General features: G+C 30.3%; 1 protein-coding gene across 1 annotated transcript in view; it reads left to right on the top strand.

Annotated features, from left to right (window-relative positions):
* The window catches only part of LOC108567654 (brain tumor protein), a 204,142-nt gene that overhangs the window by 104,624 nt on the left and 77,526 nt on the right, over positions 1 to 21,992 (top strand). The window contains exon 3 of the mRNA XM_017928251.1: positions 7,936 to 7,973. The gene's annotated coding sequence lies outside the window, so the exon portion shown is untranslated. The remainder of the gene's footprint in view (positions 1 to 7,935; positions 7,974 to 21,992) is intronic.

Here is a 21,992-nt window from a genome sequence, read left to right as displayed (position 1 = left end):
AAGAGCGCACACACACGAAACCAATTAATGCCCACGGTGTCCTAGTCCAGAAAGGAAAGATGCCTTGTAATAATACACTCGGCTGACCCATTCCATATATTACTACTTTCCTTTGGGGACCAATAAAGGGGAAACGCTCTCCCAGCCAATTATTGTCAAATCACTTTATGTGGGTTTCCCCCAAATTATCTCTTAATTATCCCCCATCGAAAAATACCCAGTTTCAAATTAAACTAAATTAGAAATAGCAATTTATTTAAGCAGCACTACCAAAGAAAACTAACTACCGACACTTATTAACATGAAAATTCTCGTCCGCTCACAAAAGTCTCATAAGTTTCACATTACATACACTTCTCTAAGAAGTATTAAGCAACAAATTATACCTAAGAACCTTTGGACCTTAGTAATTAATCTACATTATAAAACATATTTATTCAATTTTTTTTAACGTATACAAATTCCTATAAAAACTTGATATTTGTTAATTGACAAATGATTCATTTTATATGAATGTTATAATTACTTTATACAATTAATAAATATTAAATTGGAAAATTGTTATTTTATTTTAAAATGTTTTATTAACTCAAAGTCTTCTGCCAGGTTGGAAAATTAATTATCATGTATAGTATAAAATTGTTTGTTCCACATAATGTATATCTCTATTTTTGAATTGTATAGATTCGTATTGCAGATCAATTAATAAGATTATAAATAATATTCACTTATTTGAACAATTTCCAATTGTCGTTAGATTTACTTTATTCAAAAGTGACGGTTGTTGTAACATTTGAATGTGCTTAAGATACGTTAAATGTTATAATGATGAAACTATATTAGTTTGTTATGATTAATTTAATGAAAAGTGAAGTACTGTGAGTTATATGATTATTATAAATACTCAATACTGACTGTTTACTAGGGCACTAGGACCATAAAATATTTTAGTTTAGCACAGATCAATAAACGGGATATAAAACTTTATGAGCAACTTCATCCTCAGAATAGCAAATTGGTAGGAAATATTTATTTGTCCTTGCGCCCAATATGTAGTAATTTAAAATTATAGCTTAATTGATACTTTATTATATTTTTATCGTGTATTCATTAAATTACTGTCTATTACATGCACATAATGTGTATTGACAATATTAATATTCACCTTATCTAAAGAATAAACATATCTGCCATAAAATCTTTAAATTGTGTATCAATAACTGTTGTGTTAAGTCTTGCTATTGTAGAAAATCAACTCAATTCTGCATGAATTCCATTCTATTTGTCCCGAGTTGGCAATAGGTATCTTCATCTCCTATACAAATACTAACCGCAATACATGTTGCTTACTTTTGGAAGCTTCAAACAACAAGAAAGGATTTTCCAATATAATTTTATATTTATAATTCATCATTAACAATTAAATAAAAAAGCTTTTGTAGAGTTGATATATTCTAATTAGGTATAAAAATATTTATATTTTATGTGTATATAATACAATAACGTATAAAAGCCAAAAATATTAACTATAATAAGGGATTCAAATGAATGTAATTGCTAATATGTATCTGTAATGCACCTTTTCTATTTTTCCTTAGGGTATAAACTGTGTTTTCATGTCTAACAATCTAAATATGCTTCTCAAAAAAGTATTATTTTAACTTTATCATAACTAATATACTTTAAAATACAAATAATGGTCATGTTATATTAATAATATTTCCTATTGTATAAATTATATGATTAAAATAAATATAATATTATAGTATTATTAACAGAACTGAATGGAAACAATAAGATTGAATAGTATAATTGTAGTAAGGGCAAATAACGAAATAATTAACTCGTTAAAACCCGTCAGCAAGGAAGGAACCTGATGTGCGTTTGGAACCCGTTCCTCAACCCGACCCAAAACCAGCACTCGTTGAAATTCCAACAGCTTGTTTGTATTTGATTTCCATCGTGCACCGAAAATATTTGGATTCCTTTTTCCCCGACACTGCCGACACGTCAACAAATAAATTAATTGCTCGTATGAATGCACACACTTCTTGGATGACCCACAAACGGTATCGAGATCTGCTGCCAGCTGCGACTCGGGATAATGGAAATTTGATAATTATAAGAAAACGTCGTAACTGTTGTTTTCATGTAAAGTTCTCTCGAGCGGTGGTGTGTCCGTACATTATAAGTGAAAACGTGTTCAGGTGGATTCTACCTACGCATCCTGTCCATAAGAAGAAGCAGAGAAAAAAACGACGAGAAGAAAAGAAGTATATTAAGTAAAAAATTATGTATCCCTAGCAGAGAACTCGCCAGTCATCGTGGGCAAGTTTCGAGTCCCTTGACGAATATTCCGCGTCCCAACAATGGGAACCTTTACAAGTTCTCTCTTTTTTTTGTTGTTCTTCTTCTTAGTCCATATCTTGTCCTCCTCCTTCTTCACCGTCGTCTTTCTTTTCTTTCTTTCTGTTGCTGCTCTTCTTCTCCGCCTCCCCGAGCGTCTGGGTGAAACTTTTTTTTTTGGGAGGAGGATGGCCTTTGATTCCCAACACAATCTTAAATCTTACGAATCATGTTTTGATTCCCCAGATAGGCGTATAGAGGAGCATTTTGTCAAACTTGGTAACGGAGGTCGTCGCGGTTTCCTTTATTATTTCCATGAAAACGAGAAGCAAATACAATGGCTTGGCCTAGCTATACACACCACTGTATTTCGCAACGGGCGTAACGTAAATAATTCATTTAATGAAAAGAGGCGAATGGAAGAGAAAAAAAATAAAGCGGCGTCGAGGTAAATGTTTTTCTTCCCTAGCTTCCGTTCGTGGCTTCCTGTGTGCATGTATATACATACACATATACATATATATATATACATACACTTTGTGGAAGCAATTTCATACAAAACTCGTTAAAAAATACGGTTAATAATTGCAGCCGCAGCCCACCCCCATCCACAGACACACACGCACACACACATGTACATTCACCGGTTCGTTCAAATAATGGACATTAAATTTTGAATTCGTTTATTTTCCGCTTTCTATCATCCCGGTTTTTGTATTTTTACTGTAAATATTATTTTTACGCAATGCTTTAATTACAGATATACAGTGTGTAACAGCTTTTGTGTGTTTACGCTTTTAGCAAACGCAACGTTTCGGTCGTTCTTGTCCTTTTTTTATTATTTCCCTACCCATTTTTACATATTTTGTATACTATGTAATTCTGATCACCTGCCTCTAATGCACTTTTTCGATGTTATTTTTTGCTTGTACATTTTGATTATTCATATTCTACAAAAAATGTTTTTACAACCAATATACTTTAAAATATATATATAGACGTTATGGATAATAGCATTTTATGATTTGCTATAAAAATAATCTATTATTTATTAGTTTCATGTCAACCCATCAATTATAAATATTTGTAGTAGTTGAAATACAAAATATAATCTGATTATTAAAAATATTCAATACTTGATATACAGTTCGACGGTTAACCGAATGGTTAAGTTTGTGCGCGATGGTTCGATTCCAGTTCCTTTGTCAGCATGAATGGACAGTCAAGTTGATGGATAATGACGGTGTTAAAGATACACAGAGACAGGGAATAGTGGAATCGCAGCACATCAATATACTAATCAACAAGACGATAGCTAACCGACATATTTGTAAAAAATATGAAGAACCTTCCATGGGGAAAGTTTATCAAAAAAATAAAAATTTCAACCGCCATAAGATATACTTAATGTTCACAGGAATAGATTGTAAAATAAATAATATACGACAATATAAAAAAGTAATATACTTCTTATATAATCAAAAGTTTCCATTGCTCAGCTCAACATGTAATCTTATATAATCTTTCCTAACCTAGATTTTTAAATTATAAAAGTTTTTAATAGTACATCCCATATTTTTCATAATATCAAATATTTGTTAGAACATATAAAAAAAATATTAATGAAAATAAATTAAATATTATAATATTTGTTGTTAATATTTTTACGTCAGCCACTTCTTTAATTTCGTCTGCATTTTCTAAATCTTTTATTGAAAAACCATCAACTTCTTAATTCAACATTAATTCAATTATGGTAAATGGGTTACAAAATTGCAAAATTTCGATATCCGAGTATGATTAATGATTATTTTGCTAAAATTAAAACTATATCTTAATCGGTTTCCCTTTTTGATGACATTAATAAAATATTTTATTGCTGAGAATGTGGGTGCATGTTGTATTAAAATACATTTCAATTTCATTTGATTTATTACTGCTTATACAATTTGTTAAACCGTTTTAAGAAATGTTGTTGCTGCAGTCGTTTTCATTGTATTTTTTTCTGTTAAATGAACTTTTCGATGTAAATTTAATGGAGATCAAATTAGTGACAGAAATGTGGTAACTTGTTTATGTGCGGTGTTTGTAATGCCAACGCATTACAGAGAACAGAAAGTAATTTGTTTTGTAGATTGAGAACGCATTAAAAAGTAAGTCTGAAGTAAGATGAAGCAGATATATAAAATAATAATAGTTTCTTGTGCAATCGGTGAAATATCTTAGAGAGCGATAAAGGTCCAGACACAATTCAACGTCAATAACCTTTTCACACATACACACGCGTATACAGCATCCACAAACGGAGTGGAGAGGACGAAGGAGAAAAATAAAGAATGAAATGGTGAAAGAAAGAGAAAAAGTTGATGAATAAAAAGAACGAGACTGAGAAGAGGCAACTCTTTATATCCTATACATACATGTATAAATGTCCGTAGCCACACAGCACGAAATGAAATTCTGTCTCGTGGGACTTCCCACACATGTCTAAAGGAAGAACAATAGCCCGAAATTAGGAAGATCACACTGCAGCACTAAATCATTCCCGATGGATACTTAAGCAATCGCTTGTATCGGCCATGAAAACCAACGGAAAGAAAGACTTTCTGATAGAGCGCACGGATCCCGATGGAAATGTCCTATGCTTGTTATTAACTTATCGGTGGCAGGTTTTAAGTTCCCATTGTTTTCACGTTACAGTTTCCCTCGCAGGTAATAATGGTATCTCTTGTTAGTTTACGACAACGGGTCTCATTAATAATTTGTTAATAGTCTTAGAAATGATTAGAGCGCGTGCACCAAATTCAATTATAGATGAGATAATTTAGTTGTGCCACGACAGAGGCCGTGTTTTCGGAAACCCTAAATGCGTCCAACCGTAGGTTTCGGCTTCCTAGTTGTGTGCGAATTCCAATATACATAGCTTCCGACTATATATATATATTACCTATAGTGTGTGAGTGAGGATGTGTGTGCGACAATAATGCGGTTCCTGGTGTACACGCGAAAATATTCCCCGTCATCCGGAAATTGATCCCCTTGTTAAGTCGACCTTACAACCCTCCCACATCCGGTTGGTTTTATATGACCCACTATATGTGTGTGTGTATCTGCGCTCAAAAGCTAAGGACTTCCTCGGATAAGGATTACCTATTAGGAGGAAATTGCATATTCCCTAGAAACAATAACAATCGAGGCGCGCGCGCAAAATGCCCAGGCAGCACGGTTTTATCTGGAATTCAATTTTCATTTCATCCCAAAGGAAATGCTTCTGCGCTAATAACTTGATCGCATCTCCAATTTACTTTAACTAAATAGATACATGTCGCTCCCTTTTGCTCTTCTATCTCTTGACTTTTTTTTGTATCCTCGTTTCTTTCCTTCAGTCTCATCTCCAAGCCATAATTAGGTCATTTCATTTATACCCACACTTCGTGCAATTTATTTGCAGGATAAAAAGAAAATTATCTATGATAACATTAGAATTATAGATGACGATGTTTATATATTAATTTTATTAATAATAATCAATTTCGGAACGACTACAAATTTTGTATAACTTAATAACAGTAACAGTTAATCAAAGCTTTCTTTTATTACAATTATATAAATACGTTTTAATTTGTTTGTATATTACTGTTTTAACAAAAATTATTAATATTATTTATAGATTACGACGGAAAATTGTTGTAGATTTTTATTCTATTTTTTATTGCTATTGCATTAATAATTTCAATCTCTTGTATTTTTGTAATATGAATTTATAAATAAACGAATAGATTGATCTTTGTGCGTATATTTTGTAAAATGATTGATGCCAATTGCTTACTGTGATCTTTGTTATTGTGAAATCTATTGCACTTCAAAGATTGGTACCAAATTGCTTCCAAATAAACACGACTGTTTTAAAGTGACGTATTAGTACAGATAATATTATTGTCTACAACGAAAATAGGTACTTTTATCTTTTTATTAACAAAGTAATACATTCAATATACTTGAATAATTTCGCGCCTTGTATAATATAAGGTAAATTGATATAATTTTTGGACTGATCTGTCTTGTAATTATTCTCTTATTAAAGCAAAATATACTGTTACTTTTCTCAACTTCTTACCTTTGTAAAAAAAAATTTTTTTGCTTTAAAATCTAAATATAGAAACAAACTTCAAATATAATAGGAGCTCAGAGAATCATTGATCTAATAGATATTTATTAAACTCTTAAGATTGATCTCGGACTGTTTGAAACCGAACCCTAATCGAGGAACTTGACTGTTTTGACTATTTTGAAATAGGATTATAGTGAATCCGGACTTATCGAAGCCACTATGCTGTATTCTGATGACCTGTAAACTAAATTGAATTTACAACATATAATTGACATTTTGTCAGTAATTATTTAAAACTCATTCAAAAACTCTAACATATAAGTATGTCAGTTACCCATAAGATTATGTTTTGGGTCGTATTAATGTTCTCTTATCAGCTAGGCTCGACCATTAAGAAAATCCTACATCTAAGTAATAAATGTGGTAAATACAAGATTGACAACATAGAAAACTGACCTCAATTAACGAGCATTTTTTTAAATTTATTTTATTCTTGAATTAAATATTTATTAAATTAAATCAAGTTAAGATTTAAATACATTACAATTTGCAAATTACATTGTTATTTCGAATAGCTATAAATTGTTTGTTTTCTTCTTATTGAGTGCCCTTATAAAATTGGAAAGTATTTATATTGATTGCAAATAATAGCACAGACGAGGATATTGCATTCATATATTGCATCACTTAAGATGTGCTATAAAAACAAATGATTACTATTGATTTTCCACTTCGCAGATTATAAAAGGTATTAAGCAGGTATTGCAATTTCAGTAATGTTTACGTTTTTCTCTTAAGGTCATTGTAATGTTGCATACAATTGAAAATATTTCATAAATCCATTTTTTTACATAATTCTGCAAATCTGTTCCATAAGTCAATAAATTTTTCAAATGCATTAAGATCCGATATCGTTGAGATCACGAAAGGTTTGCGTGAATAAAAGCCACTTACATAACAATTTAAATATGCGTTAAGCCTAAAGAAATGATCCCCAAGCGTAATTACAGGCACTTAACTCATAACCGTTTAATTGTTCACGACTCAATTAATTCAAAGGAATTAGAATCTAAAAGGAGCAAAGCCCAACGCAGAATTTGTCTTTCTAAAACCAATTTCATGTTGTTTTTTCTAATTCATTCAAAACGTATCAACGGCGTCCTGTTTCCTGTTCTTGGTAAAGGGATCATTCACAATGCATTAGATATCACCAACGGTTCACTGAAAAGGAGATTTTTTCCATTAGTCGCACGGGGAGCGGCTTCCTGCCCTGAAAATCTATTCAATTTGTGATTACACTTTATTATATAGTTCCTCGACTTTTAATGATCCGATTTAAATATCGCAGATAGCTTTATGGGCATGCATAGTTTTAATCATAAATTCAATTGTCTCGAGCTGCCAACTGCTCGATTTAATTTCGCGGAACTTTCTAATAGTCTTCTTTGTACTAATATATATTTTTTTTTCTGTTCCAGGTTTGCATCACACGTATTTCCTCCGTGTTATTTAATAGGTAAGTGCTTCCGGTTTATTGCAAATCTTCATCAAATTTATTCTAAATATAAAAGGCCATTGTATATTCTTTCTCATTAAACGACTCACGAAAGTATAGAGAACCTTCGTTTATAGTAATAGAAATCTAGTAATTTCAACATTTCCGAATTAATTTCATATATTTTCACAGGATATATTTTTTTTTAAACTTTCTTAATAAAAATCATTGTTTCATTGTGTATAATTAGAAAAATATATAATTATTTATTTTAATGATATTTTTTCTAATTATTACAACATTATTTTTGCGACCTCCACTACAATTTTTTGATATATACATTAAATAAAGATTTAATAAAACTAATGTATAATGAATTAAAAGACTCAAGATACCTAGTACATATCAGTTGCAACTCAAAAGTAGCATATGGGAATAAGTTGATGAGATAAATTTTATCTATTTTTAAGTGGTTTGAAAATTGTCTACTTTAAACGGAAAAAAATAATAATCCTGACCATCGACTTTATTTATCAGATTCAATAAGTGGTTTATAAGTATTTATTTTTAGTTATCTATAGAAGTGAGTCATTGAGTGCGTTCAGACATTGGGCTTATTAAGAAATCGATTATAAACAACTCTCATGCAAGATATTTCTGGAAACTATACACATGGCTTTTTGCAATACTGAGATAATAACCATGGTAAATATAACTTTTCATTGATAAACTGCACCAACTGATTAAAAGTACTGAACTCTCATGTTTTATCTTGTATAAAAATAGTATGCAATTGTATATAAATTACACTAAAGAAAAACTGTAATAAAATTGAATAAGTAAAAATAATAATGAGAATATAATGAAAAAAATAATAAACAAGTATCCCCCGACAACAACTCCCGGACTTAAGAACAAAATTGTAAAAGCTCTAACTTATTACAAGGTTGAAAGAACTTATCAATTTTTGTTTGGATTTATTTTTATCACTATATATAAAAATAAATCCAAACAAAAATTGATAATTTCCTTCATAAAATATAATATTTTTGGAAGTTGTACTATCTGTTTTCTCGCATTTGTTTTTTTGTGTGGTTTTTTTATTAAATAATTGTGATGTCTAAATTGAAAATATTTGTAAGTAAGTATTTTGTTTATTTTAATTTATTTTTCCAAATTTATGCAGTCAGTAATACGGAATTTAATATATATAAGTAAAAACTATGGTAAAGTGTGCTAAGATAAGTATATTATGACATTTTTAAAATTCTCCCGACTTACGAACAACCTTTTGGAACGGAACTAGTTCGTAAGTCGGGGAATATTATAAAATAGATGTTATATTTTATTTAACATATAAAGTTATATTTCTAATATTTATTTTTGTTAAGACACTTTGTCTTAACTGAACATTGAATTCTCTAAATATGCTAATTTTTCAAAAAAATAATCTAGCTTTTATTAATTACATATATTCTTCAATAAAATAAAAACCAAATAAATTAAATTGAATTTGACTTATGTTATCAATATAATGGATTAAACTTTTAAAATGAAATGAAAGCTTATTTAAAAAATATCGTTTTAATTAATATTCAAAGAATTAACTTTACTTTTATTAGTTTTAAAAAAAGTATATTATTTGTAGATGTTATTAATAAAATAAACATCAAATTTAAACAAAATTTCATGTAAAAGATATTAGATATGATTTCTATAATCATCAAACAATTGCAATTATTGACAATCTTAATAATAATAATAAATAATATATTATTAAAGAAATAGTTTTTTTGTTATAAATTGAGATTTTTGTTACAATTAGATTATCTTTGATGCCTAAATCAATGTAAATTTTGATAATTTTATAAATAAGTATACTTTTTACTACTAAACTACAAAATGAAAACAAATCATTTGTCAAAGAAGATTACATGTTATTATTATATTTCATCGATTGGACCAGAATCGAATAATACAATATCTATGTGATCCAGCTTAACGTTAAAACAATGAGCATTTCCGGATAGCACATAATGTCATACAGTTATGAACGTCATATCGGTCATCAGATACATTTTACTATTTGTTGTTTTTTCCACTGATTTTATTTTACACGTGTCCAAATTTCAATTGCAAATCAATAAACCCAACTTTTTTTTTCTGTGCTTCATTTTTGCGGATAGCAATTAACCAGATTTACATTATTGACATTCGTCTATGTTTTCAGTATATATATTTTTTTTCCTACATTCGCACAGCGTAACGAAACATGAATAATTTGCTATGCGTAATGTAGAAAACTAAAATTTTAAAACGAACGTGCATTTCAGCGAATCACTTTTCTACTATAAAGCAAATATAAACTAGTATGTTTGTTTATCAATTAACAGACATCGAAGCGTCTATATTTTTTCTTAATACGTACATTTACAATTGCGATGTTAAAAGGTTAACATAATATTGACTTGATAAACTTAGCGTAGATATATAATATTGACTCGGAATGCGTAAATAAAAACAGTCGTGGTTTAGTTTATTATAAATAGAGGCGATAATCTCTCGTTTAAGGAGTTTTCGGTTCAGCAACGATTGGGATTAGTAGAAGAGCGATGGGAAGGCGCACCCTTTCATCACGTTGTGATTCCACTGCCATAACATTCAGTTAATTAAAAACGCGGGGTGGAAGATAAAAAAGAAAGTGGAAAACGAAGCACGTGCGTACTTAATAAAAAAAAAATTGGATATATACGTGTATATATATAAAGAGAGAGAGAGAGAACGGAGAAGAAGAACGAATTAAACGGGGTGGTTGGAAGGGCAACGGTCCCTTATTATTACAGCAGCTTCGCGCCATAAAAAAATCTTATCATAACTTTTTCCTAAATCTTAATAATCATGCCGCCTTTAATAAATAAACGAAATTGCGAATTACATTAACTTCGTGTTTAATCAAACCATATAAATTCGTCGTTTTATTGATATGTATTCATATGAAGTGAATAACATGTTGTCTTCAATTAATACAACACTCAAATTTTAATAAAATAAAAATATTATCTCGGCAAGACAAATAACAATAACATTAACATAGTAGTAAAAGCATACTGAAGCTATGTTTGTTTAGATTAAAGTTTATAAACAAAACTTCTGCTCATCATGAACCTATTTTTTTTAACTTATCTACATATGTGATTAGTCAGCAATTATGTTTTAACATCAAACAAAGGTTTCAGGAAATGAATTAATTAAGAATAATATTTGAAAGTTAACAAGTATTCCAAAGATTAGAGCCATTATAAACGAATTATTACATGGAGATGCATTACATAATAGAGATACTTAAATACTTTTAGGATCTTCTAAACTTTAGATAAAAATGCAATAATATAATTTTTCTAAAGGGTGTCCCAAAATTAACGCAAAATTTAAATTTGCCTGCACAAATGGCGGCAACCCAAAAAAAAAACAATTTGACTAAAAACTTTTTGGGACACCCTATATAACTTATAAAAAATCTCCTTAAAATAATTGATGTATTATAGCATATATAATAAACAGCAAATTATATATACAAAATTTATTAAAAAGAAACTTTAAAAATGTATTCATATATTTGTAGTGGGCGACTAATAGCCGAATGATTAAGTCGCCCTACCCATGATCGAACCGGCAACAGTTCGAATCCTGGTCAAGCCAGGCTCTTTGTGAGTCCTCTCGATTCTTGCAGCAATAGGGCCATCGTTCATCACAAATCGAAATCAATGAGGTTCAGCATATGGACCTTCAGCCAAGTCGATGAACAATGACAGTGTTAAGGATAGCAGCAGATTCACAGTCAAAGAAAATAGTGGAATCGCAGAACATCAACATACTACTGAAGTTAACCTACAAGACAACAGCCAACCTACAAATTAAAAATTAAAACTCATCATAATGGTAACTATCCACCTGGAAAGATTACCTACCTAATCTTAATTATCTCAATGTTTACATTGATGAACAGATTATGAATAAAATTACATTACATAAAAATTATATTTATAGTCCTATATTTAATATATTTTCCATTTATATTGGATAATCAATGTCGTCATAGCTTCGAAACAAATTTTCCGCGCTCCTATTGCAACATACAAAATTGGTATTTCTGAGTTAATTCGTTATTGTTGAAATTACACAAGGGATACAAAAGTTTCCAATTAAATCAGGAGTTTCACAGGGAACTGCATTAGGTTATTTTCCGCTGTTGATTTAATATATTTTACAAATATAGATCTGATGATAACATCACTTTTCTTATTACAAATTCTATAATTACTGATCTTTCATGAATATTGTCATGCTTTTTATCCTTTTGACATTACAAAGATTTGCTTATTATCGAAACGGTATATACTATAATTCAGAAATGACTTGTGGTCTCTATTATTTCTGCTTGAAATATGATAGATACTTTATTTTCGGTGACATTTGTTGATTGTTACGCGTAACTGGAGAACAGGCACCGTTTTTCTTTGTGTCTTGCACGTATCTCAGTTTTATTCACTTTAATTGGGAATCATTTATAAAACTTTATGGAGATTACCCTTTAAATTTACTGTATATATATTTTAATAACATAATTAAGTTATTTACTAAATATTATTGGCCCCAATTTGGGATATATTTACATTTATTTTAGCAATTCAAGTCTACAGTCTTTAAATCTTCAAATATTGTTTAATCCAAAATTTCAAAATAGATAAGTAATAATTACTATAAATTTAGAGAAAATAAATTGTAGTTCATAAGAGAATTTAATTACTTGTTATAGATTTGAATTGCAAGAAAAACTATTTTCCTACAAGAAGAAACAATATGATTTAGAAAAGAGTGTAGCTGGAAATCTATCAAAGCTTTGTGAAAGCGTTTCCACTGATTTGTGACAATTGTTTGACGTGAACGATAAAAAAAAGAAAACTTCAAAGAAACACTTACTACCAAAACGAAGAGGGAATAAAAAGAGGCAAATCAAATACAGAAACATCAGTGGTAAAATGAACAATCCGGAAATCGTGAGAAAAATCCTTAAGCAAATAAAATCATCAAAGTACCTGGACTTTTCGACACGGCGAACAGAGAACCTGAAGAATAAGAAGAAGATGAGAGAAAAAAAAACACACACGCACACAAAACATATTTGCTTTTGTTTCCGTGCGATTTTTTCTTGCCATCGCCGTCTTCATCCCTTAATCCTATTTGGAAACAAGTGTTGGTACCTGGATATTTTATTTAAATTCACACTATGCACACGAATTGTTTGGCCCCTCCGGAAAACACAAGGCGACTTAACACGTCCTTTTTTTACCAATCCCTAACCAACATTTGTATATCTTCTTCTACGTTTTGTATACAAGAGGAAGAAGTCTAATGAAGTGTAAATAATTATCGAATTAATTTTTCTTTTACTTAGGGGGAATCAAATTGTTGCTCCTTTTTCTAAAAGAAAAACTGTACTGCTGCTCTATACCAGTCGTATAGTATTTGCGAAGCGTTTTCTAATTAGAGCTATGTGTTCAGATGTTATGGATATTATCTGCAAAATTTTCTAGATTAAACTTTCTAAACTTTCCATGCGAGGAAAACTCATTTTCCTTTGTTTTCATTCCAAAAAATGAAAGAGAATAAAAGGAAATCAGAACGAACTGCATACATAGTTTTGTGATTTATTTAGAGAAATTTTTCTGTTTTTTTTATTACAGCATAAAGGATAAGAAAATACTATTTCCACTGTTGTGGACATAAATGCAACATTTACAGAAAACATGAAGCATTTCAAAGCAATTTATTATAAAAAATATTTTATATCTACTGTTTTATTTATATAATCTGTATTCTTATTAAATTATATATAAAAATAATAATAATAAATTATACTTATCAATAACTATATAAAATATAAACCTTTTATGTTCATATTCTTTTTTAATATATCTTATTTTATCAGTAAAATGTAAAATAAACTTAAATCTAGAAAATCAATATCTTTTTTAGTTAAAACTTCGTTTCACGACAAAGTCCGCATTTGTCCGAAAACATTCATAGTTCTTGGAAAGAAGTAATTTAGAGGAGCTTAGAGTTTTGTTTTTGTTTTTGTTCGTAAGTCGGGAGAATTTAAAAAATTTCAAAATATGCTTATCTTACCACACTTTTAGTGGTTTTTACTATTATATATGTTAATTTCCGTATTACTGACTGCATAAATTTGAAAAAATAGATTAAAATAAAAAAAATACTTACAAATTATTTTCTATGTAGACGTGATTATTTAATAAAAAACAACAAAAGAAACAAATTAATCAAAACAGATAGTACATCTATAGTACATTGTTCGTAAGTCGGGTTATTTCTGTATATATAATATAAATGAAATAAAAATTAGAAAATGCTATCAAAGGACGCTTGTAACCATTTTGGTGAAACGTTTATTTAGATTAAATTTCAGGAAATTTGTGGTAGCAGTAAAATTAGTTACAATTAGGTGAATGTTCGTGTTCCTTGTACTGTTTAATTATTCGCTTCAATGCAAGTGTAACAAAAAAGAGCAAAACTGAATCACCTAGAAAAAATAAAAAGCAAAATAGAAGTGACATACTATCCCGGCACACGCCAAACATTCGTTGGTTTTCCTTTTATTTATTTTTACATTTTTTTTTGATAACAACTAAATTATGTTTTTCATTTTTACTCGTTCTGTGGACATTTCACATCTGCCCTCCTCCCCCAGCGTTGATAATGGATTATGCGCTATGCTGCGCCCGATTTTTATCATACTTTTATCGCGCATTTTTCTCACCATAAACATACACACAATTTTATTTCAAAATAACATTTATCTTTGCGACAGCATTTCCGGATTTGCTTCGGGTTTTGTATAATATTTCTTTTTTTTTACATTCCTGATATCAGTTGCACTTTATTTTAATTACGCATTCTACGTATCATTGGTATCGCGTTGGAGTACAATGCCACGAGGCAATCGCACCACCACCAAGTATTTGAATTGTTTTTGCCGTTTGCTGAACTAATTTATTAATATTATTTATCGAGAAAACATTTACCCAGCAAATATTGAATCATAAATGTAATTATCATACTCTCTCCTCTGTACTATCTTCCATTTCTCGTATATAAACATTATCCGTAAAATATGAGTTAGAAAATATATTAATATGGCGCAATGCGTGTTTTTCAAATTATTTCATTATGTTGCTAATTCACTTATGAATTGGTTAATTAATATTAATGGTATGTTTTATCAACGCGCAAAATTATCTTATCGATACACATGTAAATGTTATTCATTTTATATTTTTTAAATAGCAAATTATGTAATTAAAGATACAGTAAAGATACTTAGTTGTACGATAAAAGATTATATTTTTTTAAACAAAAACAAATTGATTATGTAATTAATATATGTATAAACATTGTTTATTCACTAATTATTTGTATAAATAACATAGTAAATTTATATTAAAAAGTGCATGAGTAAATTATGTTTTTGTAATTTATTTTTATACCTAAATTATTATAGGCTAAATATAAATTTCGGTTATCCTTATATATACAGATATATTATCTAACAAAATAAAATTGAATAGTTTAAAAAGATATACTTCTACAAATATATTAAACTCTCTGAATATTCTGAAGTCTTCAAACTATACTTAAGACTTTTAGCAGATGTTTCACGTCTTCAGAAAATGATTAAATCAAACTACTGTTTCCCCTATCACGTTTTTCTTCAAAGTTTACTGAATAGAAAATATTTGAAAATAATATCAAACTAAATTTGATACTTGTTATGTTTTATACATATACTTAAACTTTAGACTCAATTATAAAATATTTTAGTTAATACTTTATACTTTTTCCAAATTAATGACTTATCAATTGATGTTGAAGTGTTGACACTTATATAATGAATAAACTTAACTTAATATATCTTGAATCCCCTATCCAATAATATTAAAACTAAAGATTATAAATCAGACCAACATGTGGTAGAAGCTACTAGTGGTACATTATAACCCTAAGAATGGTACTTTAACATTAATCTTACTAAACTCTAAATAGCAATTTTTCGGGTAATTTGATTTTCATTACCATTACTGAAAAAAAAAACTATTGAAATACTTTACTTCATATTTTCAAAATGTGTCAATATTGAAGTAAATCAATATAAACCAATAACGAATAGTATTGGTTTCTTTGTTCCTTTATTGATAAAAAAATAAGACGAAATGGATACAGCTCTAGGCGCTTAGGACAAGGGTTCTTAATAGTATCAATACGAAGTAGATGAGACACCACAGGAATGAAGAAGTATTGGGTTTATATTGAGTGTTTCTGTGGGTAGTGTGAGTGATAGGAGAGACACATTAACCCTAAACACGAGATGTATGGATTAGATGTATATACGTATGGAACGTATAGTAAATATTTGATAGTGTGAAGAGTTCCAACGGCCGTAACCGAAATTTTGATCGGGCCGTGTCTGGTTTGAAGTGTCCATTGTGTAAATTGTTGAACATCATTTTAATCGGATCATTATCGCCCCTACGTCGCATTAATCCAACGCACGAGGTGGTACAGGAGGTATGGGGTCTGATTACAAATCCCACATCACGGGGGCCCATTGTAACCATTCCATTTTTGTGTTTATGTTAAATGTACCATGTGTGCGTGCGTATGTGCATATGAGAGTGCGTGCGTGTATGCGTGCACTGCGTGTACGCGTATTCATTGTATTATTTTTCACATACTAATAAGCCTACAGATTGCATTGACAAAACGCAAGATCAATAGAAACGCATTCGAATAGAGCGGGAGAGCGAAAGAGACGGCATTAGGGATGTTTGAGGGTGAAAGAGGGAGACCATCAGCTTGTGCAGCACATGGGGAGCGACGGTTGCTATAAGAGTTCCCCCCTTAGCAACGGCGACTTTAGCGGTGGGTGGTCGGGGTTTGTTTAGCCCGGGACTTAGGGTAGGACATGGATCGTCCTACGCGTCTCTAAAGCTACATCGATCGATTTTGCTCTCTGAAAAAAAAATAGGGAGAAGAGAAACGGAGGAAAATGCCGGAGATATAGCACCGACACCTACAAATACACACGTTTATGGAAGAAAAGCTTTCTGGATACCCAGTAATCCCGCCTAATGGCTACAGAGAGACTAAGTATAGATTTCGGTATTATTAACTTAAAGCCAAACTGAACCAATCTTTTGAAATATAACTAAGTACTACTATCAAACATCATTTACGAACTAAATGGACTGCAAGTTATAAATGTTATTCTGTACCCAAACCATACGTGAGACATATATTTGTTTGTTCATCAGGTGTACCATCTCCTATCTAAACATGGCAGCACAATGTACAAATACTAGTCTTGTTTCAGTGATAAGCAATAGTAATTGGTAAGACAGTTATGTATTATATCACCTTTAGTCTGGATGGAATATATGTTATATATGTTATAACATGGAATCAATTCTTAAAACAGGATTGAAAATGGACATAAACAATTAAATTTCTAAGCAAAACAAATCATAAATGATAGTCTTAATAATTATAACTATTATAAATTGCTATGTATATTTCAATTACTACAATTAGCCTGTTTGTAAGTAAAATTAACATTCATAGACGATATTAGTGTATCAATTAGATAGTCTTCGGCGATCTTCTAAATGCATTTTGTCAAAATTGTTATAATGTTGCATCCACATGATATGAGCAATAAATATATCTCAGTCATACCAACTACTATGGTAGTATAGTATTCAGTTTCGTATTCCTATGATTCTATGATAATCCATAGTTACGACTGACAGTCATTGATTTGACTATAGAGTTGCTGTGGTATAATAAATATTTATTGCATTATTTTCTTTGCTATTATTTATAATAAACATTATTTCTTATATTCTCGTCTTTAAACTATATATGTGTATAAATTGCATCATATATAAATACAAGCTCAACGCATTTTAGGAATAGGGGATGTTGCTTCAATTTCATTCCCCGTACGTCTTCTATCTAGTTCTATATATATATTTGCTTTTGTGCTCGTTGATTCGGACCCCCCATAGTCTTGTTTATTTATTTTTCGAACAGCCCGTCTTCTGCTACTGGTTACAAAGGGCGCGTTCGCATGCTACAACCACTACTCCTCCAACTCTAACTTATCCCCATTATTTGTTGCGTCAGATGGGGAGAACAAAGGAACCCCGGTTCGGCTCTGCTCGGTTCGGCTTGGCGAACTTAATCATGGAATATTTATATGATATTCCCTTTAATTGGTAATGCCGTACATACCACTTCCTCTTCCCAGTCCTGTGTTTTTGTTCCTTTACATGCAAACCTGCTTCAATTAATTATCGAATCAAGCATACGCCATTAGCTCACTTCTTAATTATCCTTATTCCTTCGTGTGTTTTTTTTTTCATCCGCCTTCCATTCAGTGCTTCACCATTTGTTAGACGCATGTCGAAACATGGTTAATGACTTTCCATAGTCCAGGGCTCATGCAAAAAAAAAAAGAAAGAGAAAATGTATTTATGTAATGAAAGCGTTTTTAATAGGCGAAAATGTCAACGGCGATTCCTAAAGTTCAGCGCCGGTAATTGCTGTTTAATCAATGCCACCATGCAATGAAGTCCACAAAAAGTACGCGGGTAATGTCTTCATGCTCATACCACGAGCAGCGGTTTAAAAGGCAAGAGAGTAATTAATTGGAGGTAATTTGTCGATTAATTTTATCTTCACTTCGTGATTCGATGAAGAAAACGGAAAGTAATCCATTCATTTAATAACATCTTTTTGTTCGTGTTAGCCAACGCACACAAACAAAATAAACATTGTAAAAAACTGACGAAAGATAGAAGATTAAGATTATAGAAAGTTACTATTTTTCAGTTAGTGTTTCAACAACGATATTTTCATTTAGTTTCACAATTAGATAATATAAAATAAATACCGTAAAATTTTACAATGCTATAAAACTATTGTATCTATAAATTTATTAATTAATGAACAAGTAATTTACCAATTTTCTATTTTGCTCAATATAGAATAGTTTTTCTAAATGTTTTTAATAAAATGTTACCATAATAGTATGTATTCATATAAATGTGTTTTATTTTATTTTTTTAATATGCGACTGTTATAATAAATAATATTTTATATATAAACTTTAAGTGTCTTAATAGTTTAATTCATTTATAATTATAATTACCAAATATTTGTAATCACATGTTTACCAATATTATATTATTGTATACATATTTTTTTCTGGAATCGTCGATGCTTACTGAGTGTACGTGCTTTCTAAACATTTTTTTAAGGATCTATCTAGATATGCCAACTCATTGGCTTTCAGGAAATAGTCTCCTTAGTTTACTACTCAATGGGCCATAGTATAATATAGTCCTTGTTGGCTCAGGTCCAGCAAAGATTTCTCAAGTGAACAACAAATACATATGTCTTGTAGCTGAGTTCCACAGTTCTATATCTAGTTACTACACAAAAACATAGACAATAATATACCCATAGTTTGTTCAGGGTCAGTAAACATATCTAAAGTACCAAGATAAATATAGTAAAATAAACTACAGTGGAACCTGCATCATAAGACAAGAAGGTGAATTGCTGTTATCATCTTTTATCCAGTAGCTATTCAAATTAGCATCCATTATTTTTTTTATTTATAGATATAAATGATTCAGCTTTATTTCTTTTAAGCAGATAGAAAAAAAAAGATTTTGTTCGACTCTTGAGTTTGTGTTCGACTTTCAAAACTGATTTTATTTTTGATTTATTGTTCAAATATCTAACTGAAAGTAATTCTAATAAAATTCTGTACAGTGTGGAGAAGATTAAATTAAAAGTATGTTATAAAAAGTAGTTATTTAAAATGGAAATGTCTGTTTTGTCATTTGGATATAAATTACATGTCTGGAATAAAAGAAACTGCAGCAACAAGGAGCAAATGAATGAATGAGAATAGGAATGTGGCCAAATCAGATTTAGAAGGGATTAAAGTAGCTTGTTAGAGGGCACACACTTGAACTCTTTCGAATTGAATCAACTACTCAGCAAAACTCCGGCGGTTACAATTATTTAAACAACACAGCACAAAGCTCCAATTCCGTCCCGCAATTTCCATTAGAATCCAAACCGTGCTCCTCCTCATCCTTTTCGCAATCCGTGCTCTTCAACCCCTCGGCCCGGGGGCGCGTTTCTAGTTTTAATAAGTCACCGGGAAGCCAAGGCGCTAATTAATTAAAACCCCTTCCCATATAAATTAGGCCCAAATGATTTTTCCCACTGGTGCAGTTTGGTGAGTTATAACTTCTTTAAAGTTTTAAATTATTCCCCATAAATATGGTGTGCGTTCATACCATTATGCGGCCTGTGTAATAAGCAAACCGAAGGGAAAACGGAAAAGGATCGGTGTAATTGAAACGCACATAAATTTTTGTAACTTACAAAAAGGTTCCTCTAAATAATACATACAATGTACGCACGGCATGCACAAAGAAACGTTGAGCCGCTGAAAGAATAAAAGTTAATTGTGCGAGACGAAAACTTGAACGAGTTTCTGTGAAAGATATCCACCCCTGAAAGGAACGACTGAGATAGATATATATATATTTATCGATATGTAGGGGAGCAAATACGTTTTTAATGCTCCGGTCTGAAATCTAAATTAAAATTCCTGAAAAAAATCCACCGGTTTCTTTTTGCTCCGTTGGAGTGTTAAGTGCCTGCTATCATCGAGAGTTAAGAGCAATTACATTATTGAAACTCGAGAGCTAAAGAGACTATTTGAACGTATAAGCGAGAGAGAGAGAGAAAGAAAGAGAAAAAGAAACGCGCAGAAGTTCTAAAATAACTTCACTCCTTATAATGTTATTGAACCAATTTATGAAATTATTGAAGAGCTGTGTAGCTCCATAACACTTCTATTCAATTAAAAACATATTCTCTATCAAAGATTGCAATGAAAACTATTCATTTCGTGGAATATTTGTATCTTTTTTTCTAAATACATTCACACCGAACATATTTACTATATTATGAAAGATAAATACAATGGGTTGAGGAAAGTGCAATCAATATGAATTTAAAATATTCAACATAATTTTTATCTTTGTACATTTTCCAAAGATATAAATTTAATATTTGAAAATTTTTATTTTATACTGAAGAAGCTGCAGTTTCCAGGCTACTAATTATTGATAATCTGATTACTGTTTACTAAGTTAATTAGTAATGGATATAATTATTAATAAAGAACCTGCAAAAGACTGTTTAACTAAAAACATCTATATTATTTTTGAGTTGTGTATTAATGAATTATTACTTTACTTCTAGTAGCAAAAATATTACCAATTGTTCGCGTTTTAACCGATTGTATTCATTCTAACTGCATATTGTTACGTCTCGATTGTTAATAATATGAATCCCTTTTCAAGAAACGTGAATGAATTACTTCGTGGATTATATTCCTTTTATTCACAAATAAAGAAATAAATATTGAAACATATTTATACAAACATATTAAGGGGAAAATATTAAGAAAAATAAAGGACCCGGGAGTTTACGCGGGAAAGAATAATATAATGTACAGAAATAAGTTCACAACAAAAAAACATCGACAACAGAAATTAAGTATTAAATCTGTTATTAATATAGTTTGCGCCTTTATCAATATTTCCAAGTAAAGCAATATTATTTAATTATAAAAGTAAAACATTATAACAGCAAACCTATATGACTCTGAAAGACCTGAATGTTACTACTAGGTCTGTCGACATCTGTCGCTTGCATTAAGAGAATGAATGTCTTGTTAAAAAATAACAGTCTAACGTTGGAGATATGATCGAGAATGCCCAACATAATTTTATTATTACAGATCTAGGTTGACACAAAATGATTAGAGTAGAGATTCCAGAATTGCTCGGTGGTTGTAAAGTATTAACGAAG

Source organism: Nicrophorus vespilloides, unplaced genomic scaffold, assembly GCF_001412225.1.
Source record: "Nicrophorus vespilloides isolate i.1.1-1 unplaced genomic scaffold, Nicve_v1.0, whole genome shotgun sequence".
Lineage (NCBI taxonomy): Eukaryota > Metazoa > Arthropoda > Insecta > Coleoptera > Silphidae > Nicrophorus > Nicrophorus vespilloides.
This window is presented reverse-complemented; position numbering and strand designations above follow the sequence as displayed.